This window comes from Numenius arquata, chromosome W (genome assembly GCF_964106895.1).
Source record: "Numenius arquata chromosome W, bNumArq3.hap1.1, whole genome shotgun sequence".
Taxonomy (NCBI): Eukaryota; Metazoa; Chordata; class Aves; order Charadriiformes; family Scolopacidae; genus Numenius; species Numenius arquata.
The window spans coordinates 22,140,820-22,147,675 of NC_133615.1; positions in this window are offsets into that span (position 1 = coordinate 22,140,820).

Genomic DNA, 6,856 nt, shown 5'->3' on the forward strand with positions numbered 1-6,856 from the left:
TCAGGCATGATTAGCTTTTTGTTGGCTGTCACCGATCACCTCCTTATTTTCCACGTGCCTTAGCAGAGTTTCCAGGAGGATCTGCTCCATGATCTTGCTGGGCACAGAGGTGAGACTGGCCAGACTGTTCTTTCCCGGGTGTTCCTTTATAAAAATGGTGAAAAAGGTTTTCCTGAATATTTAGGTTGAGGTTTTTCCAGGCCCCCTTTATAGTGAACTCAGCTATTTAAATTGTGACATCAACAGTCCAACTTTTCAGTTGAACATTTAAAACTCATTATGACAACTTGACTGCTAATATTAAAAAATTTTTCAACAGTAGATTGCCATTACTAATGATATAAATCCTTCTGCGTTTATGGTTTTTGCAATGTTTTTGGAAGAAAATTGAACCTTAAATGTTAATGTCACAGCTAGTACTTGCACAAAAGCATTTAATAGCTTGTAAACTAGATGCAGTTATCCACAGTTCCATTTTCATCTAGCACTGATAGATGTAAACATTCAACAATAAACTAATAAAATTAAATTAAACATTTAGTTTTGCATTCATTGAAGGGCATTCTCTTCAAATTACACTTCCTGACCTACTCAGTTTCAGATTGTCCTCCTAGTTAGAGACTGGAAATCAAGGCATTACTATGAATAGTCAAACCTTGACTCTTGAAATGAATCTTGCTAATGACTAGCTGAAAACCGCTAGGTACTGCTGTAAGAACAGTCTAATCCAGGTCAAATGGTTTCAGTTCAGAAATTCATGTTATGAATATGCAAAGTACAGAATTTGAAAAAACTTAAAGCTGCTTGAACCCTGCAGCTACTATAGCTGTGTTCTGAACTGGGCAATGGTGTGGTCTGCCTAGTATGTAGGTACAAGTTACAACTTCAGTTCTTTATCCTCATGTCACACACAGTCCCTGTAATGCAAGGTTCTATTACTGTATCTCAAAGTGGAAGATTTCTCTTAATTAAAGCTTTGGGTTTAAACTCCTGAGATTGAGATGTCAACATGAGGGACCAGCTGCAAATGCTACTTAAGGTGGTTGTTGGTTGGGTTTTTTTTAGCCTTGTAAGAATTGGTCCTGATGTACTGAATAAATCATTGTACTCATTTTCATTACCCTTTTATTTTGAAAATGTTAAATATTGCACTTGTACAGCATAACAAATGCACAGATTTCTATTATTGCTGTAATTCCTCATCTGGAACTGGTTTGGGATCACTGAAAGAATCTCTTGCATATGTTAAACTAAATATTTGCAAATGGTATCTGCTCCTGGTTTGCAAATTTGTAATGCTGACATGGCCCTTTTGTGCATTAAGGCAACCATGGCTTTTACTTTGTCTTGGTATCTGGAAGCTAAAGTAAGTTTCTGGTAGGAGTGCACTGTATGTGCCATTTTAAATAAAGTAAATTTTATTGGTGTGATAAATCAGTTGTGATGGCCAAAAGTTTCCCGATGGAACAGTTGGGGTTTTTTGTTTTGATTTGGTTTGGGGTTTTTTTATACAGTGTGGAGGAGGGAGAAAGGGGGACTGACAAGCTATTTGAATCCAGAACAGTTGTCTGTTGCATAACTTTCCCATGCTTTGTAGATCTTGCTGTTGAAACTGCTTTCTTTAGATGTTCCTACTGATCTTGCAGACCTTTTTTTAACATCACACTAGTATCTGCCAATAGGCTGTGAAACAAAAATTCACTGAGAAATCTGCCAGGATTGTAAGGAGGCAGTTTATGCAAATATACAAATTAGTCAAGTCTGTTACTCTATATTCCCAAGCTGAGTCCAATAGGAGTACGTTGAATTATCTTGACTTTGTATTGTAATTTTTTCAAAAACATGGATAAACCTGATTGTCCATGTGCAATATAACTCACTAGGTAATGGATAAAAATTTCATCTTGGTGGTACGATATTTTAAAAAAACTTTCATGGTTGTTTTGATATGTGTTAAATACAAACTTGAAAATAAATTTTATTTTACCAGTTGATTACTATTGTAAGATATAAAATCCTGTTCTTTAACAAAGATGTGCCTACTTCCTGTGTTGTGGGATTTTTCACAAAGCTGAATGGCTCAAATGCTTGTTTATAACTATAGCTTTTTAAATTCTCAAAAATTAAAACTAAGTAAACGTAAAATACTAAACCGTTTTGTTTGAAACTGTGTGCATGTTATCTTCTAGTGTTATATATGTGATTGTCCTGGGTTGAGCAACACAGGACTAATTTTGCTTCTAATGCTGGGGAAAACTAAAACTGCATTTTTAGAAGACTCTAGTAACTGAAGTCACAAAAATATTTACTTTATAGCCAGCCAGGCTCCGTGGGATTCAAGGTCTCAGTGTTTTCGAGCCTTGCCAGGTGCAGGGACGAGGAGGAGCAAGGCCTGGGCATTGACCCAGGCTGGCCAACAGGATTATTTCATACCATGAACGTCACATTCAATATAAATTAGAAAACTTTGCTGTATAGTTCTCTCTCCCTTGATAGCAGCGGTCCAGACAACTCCTTGCCCCGGTGCCAAACCCCTGAGGCCTTCCTTTTCTCCCAAAGCCGTTGTGCTTGAAGTGTCTGACATTTGCTGTCCACTGCTGGGCGTGCACAGCTTCCTACTGATATAATTGGTTGAGTATAATTCTTGTATATCCTATATTAGTATCAGGAATAATAATGGCTCTTTGGTATTATTGTTAATTATTTAGTCTTATTCTATTAAATCTATTTGTATTTCAACCCTCGTTTTTCCTTGCTTTTCCTGATTCCCCTTTCTGACTGGGAAGGGGTCATCAGGTGATAGAATAATCGTCTAAACAACAACAAATTGTTATGGGTTTTCTCTTATGAGGAATATGAAGACGTAGTGAAGCTATGCAGGGGGAAAATTAGAAGGGCCAAAGCTCAAGCAGAACTCAGCTTGGCCACTACAGTTAAAGATAACAAGAAGGGGTTCTTTCAATATATCAATAGAAAAAGGAAGACTAGGGAAAATGTAGGCCCACTGATGAATGAGGTGAGTGCCCCAGTGGTGGAAGACACAGAGAAGGCAGAGTTACTGAATGCCTTCTTTGCTTCGGTCTTCACTGCTAAAGCTGTCCCTCATGAATCCCAGACCCTGGAGACAAGGGGGAAGCTCTAGAGAGAGGAAGATTTTCCCTCTGTAGCGGAGGACTGGGTTAGAGACCACTTGGCCAAACTGGACATCCATAAGTCCATGGGCCCAGATGGGATGCACCGGCGAGTGCTGAGAGAACTAGCAGATGTTATTGCTGGGCCACTCTCCATCATCTTTGAAAGGTCATGGAGAACAGGAGAAGTATCTGAGGACTGGAGGAAGGCAAATATCACTCCAGTCTTCAAAAAGGGCATGATGGAGGACCCGGGAAACTACAGGCCAGTTAGTCTCACCTCTGTCCCTGGGAAGGTAATGGAACGGCTCGTTCTGGATGTCATCTCCAAACGCATTGAAGAACAGGAAGTTATTGGGAGTGGTCAACATGGATTTACCAAGGGTAAATCATGCTTGACCAATCTGATAGCCTTCTATGATGTTATAACTAGATGGCTGGATGAGGGGAGAGCAGCAGATGTCATCTACCTTGACTTCAGCAAGGCTTTTGACACTGTCTCCCATAACATCCTCATTAGGAAACTGAGGAAGTGTGGGCTAGATGAGGGGGCAGCGAGGTGGATCGAGAACTGGCTGTGTGACAGGACTCCGAGAGGTGTAATTAATGGAGCAGGGTCGAGTTGGAGGCCTGTAACCAGCGGTGTCCCCCAGGGGTCAATACTCAGTCCAGTCCTGTTCAACATATTTATCAATGACCTGGATGAGGGGACAGAGTGTATCCTCAGCAAGTTTGCTGATGATACCAAACTGGGAGGGCTGGCCGACACTCCAGAGGGCTGTGCCGCCATCCAGCGTGACCTGGACAGGCTGGAGAGCTGGGCAGAGAAGAACCTAATGAGGTTCAACAAGGGCAAGTGTAGGGTCCTGCACCTGGGGAGGAAGAATGCCAGGCACCAATATAGGTTAGGGATGAACCTGCTGGAAAGCACTACTGAGGAGAAGGATCTGGGGGTCCTGGTAGATAGTAAATTATCCATGAGACAGCAATGTGCCCTTGTCGCCAAGAGGGCCAATGGAATCCTGGGCCACGTAGGGAAGAGTGTGGCCAGCAGGTCGAGGGAGGTCATTCTCCCCCTCTCCTCTGCACTGGTGAGGCCACAACTGGAATACTGCATCCAGTTCTGGGCTCCCCAGTTCAAGAGAGACAGGGAACTACTGGAGAGAGTCCAACGTAGGGCAACAAAGATGGTTAAGGGATTGGAGCATCTCCCTTATGAGGAAAGGCTGAGGGAGCTGGGACTCTTTAGTCTGGAGAAGAGAAGGCTGAAGGGAGACCTTATTAATGCTTACAAGTATCTAAAGGGTGGTTTGAGGGAGGATGGAGCCGGACTCTTTTCAGTGGTTGCCAGTGATAGGACGAGGGGCAACGGGCACAAGCTGGAACACAGGAATTTCCATTCAAATATGAGGAAGAACTTCTTTATGGTGAGGGTGACAGAGCACTGGAACAGGCTGCCCAGGGAGGTTGTGGAGTCCCCTTCCCTGGAGATTTTCAAGACCCGCCTGGATGCAGTCCTGAGTAATGTGCTCTAGGCAATCCTGCTTTAGCAGGGGAGTTGGACTAGATGATCTCTAGAGGTCCCTTCCAACTCCGGCAATTCTGTGATTCCTGTGATTCTCAAACCATAGCAGTTATAAATTAATATACAAACTTACACTTGTTTTAAAAACAACTTTAATTACCATTTTAGAGTAAGCAGCAACATGACAACTAAAATTATTGCAGAATTCCTAGCTAGGCAGGCTGGGTGTCACCAACTGCTAGCCTGGTGACTGACTTAGTATTTTCGCTTAGATCCTATAAACTCCCTTACAGCAAAATGGAATTTGAGATGGAAGGAACACTGGGAAAGTCCCGTTTTGCACTGCCCTGTGGTAACTCAACTTATCTAGCATCTTGCACTTTGCTCTTTTCGTGCACCATGGATGGTTCTTTTATCTTGATACTTGCCCCTATAACTAGGGAGCAATTTAAAACCCTATAGTCTGTCTTTTGTTTTTCTTCCTCATCGTCATTCTTGGCCATTTTCCCTTGTAGTTCTTGCTCTTAACAGATTCCTTGTTAAGTGATGACTGCTCTCATACGTAACAGTCACATATTGTCAAGAGTTTTGTGTGACAGATAGTATTCCCATCTTCCTTCACCTCTCCCTTGCCTTCATAGTTGAGCATCACTAGCAGGTGATAACCACCCAGACTTGCATACTATCATCTGCAGCGATGATTGATCAGGATGCAATTGTATGCAATAAGCAGCAGCAGAAGCAGCAGCAAAAGCAGAAGCACAAGCACCACACAAACACTAGCACCACACTTTATTCACATACACAAAGCTCTATATATAGAGCTAGTTTCTGAGCTGTTTTGCCAAACAGGATGAGCACTCTCATTCTCACAGAATGCGACTGTCTTCAGCCACATCTCTCTACACACACTCCTCCAGGTGGTTTTCCAGCCTGACCTTCACACACACACACAATGTTTTTCTCTTCTGTCCGGCCAGCTCGAAACAATCTTATTCTTAAAGCAATATAGTCCTATTTCTAATCAAGTTTTGCTTGATCTGTGACATGCTCAGAAGGGCTCCAAAATCAGTCTTAATCGATCTTCCAAATATTCTGCATGGCCCCAATAATGCATGGAGTCCCAGAGGCACCAGTGGGTCCCTGGCAGGATGAGGACAGGCTCGGCTGGCTCTGGGGCTGGTTTCTCACTCTCCTCCTGGCCAGGTCGTGCGGCCCCAACAATCATCCTCTTGCATTCCCACAAGTAGTACTTCTGCATGTGCAGAAAATCCTGTTGCCAAGGTTTTAGGCACCCTTGGTGCTTCATATTGTGTCCCCCTTCTAGTTCTAGATGGGGACATAACCTCTTGCCCATTCTCCCCTTCACTGTTGTCCTCACCAAGAAGGGCTGTAGGGACAGTTTCTCCTTGGTTTTCTTGATCTGGGATTTGGGGGTATAAAGGCCCAGCAGCCACTCCTGGGTCCCCTGGGGGACCTGGAGGGGCTCTGGGATAAGGCAGGGGAAGACACTGAAGAACATGCCACGTCTCCTTATCTGTTCCCTTTCTCTCCCCATTTTCCAACTCTCCCTTATTTCTTCTCCCTCTGACTACATAAATTCCTGTTGGTGGCGTCCTTAACCATATTTCCCCACATTCTTTTTCAATAAGTCCTTTCTCAGTGTCTTCAAGTATAAGCGTAAACACTGACAAAACCTAGCATCATCTGACCCCAGAGGAGGCCATCTAAAACCTTTTTGCAAATTATATTCAGGCCAGATGAAATAACAAAACTTTACCATCATATCCTTAGTTATTTCTGGGTGAACGTGTAGATCTCCCCAAGATCTTAACAGTCTCCCCAAGGGACTTTCTGGGGGTATTTCAGGATCTTCATCCCAGTCATCAAGACCCTTTCTCGACTTTCCCTTACTGCCCTCCCTGGGCGTCCTCTTTTTACTGCCCTCAGCATATCCCGTAACTCATTTTCCTTCTATTACCCTTGAGGATCCATCAGTAAACACATTTTCTCCATTTGGCCAAGGACAAAGGCCCTTAGTTCTTCCCTAGCCCAGGTCTGAAGATCTATTACTTGAACACAGTCATGAATTTCCTCCGGACCTCCTCCCTCAGGACCAGCTAAACAGGAGGCCAGATTAAACCTTTCTCCGCTTTTTAATTCTAAATCCTCTTGTTCCATTAAACAAGTTTCATACTGT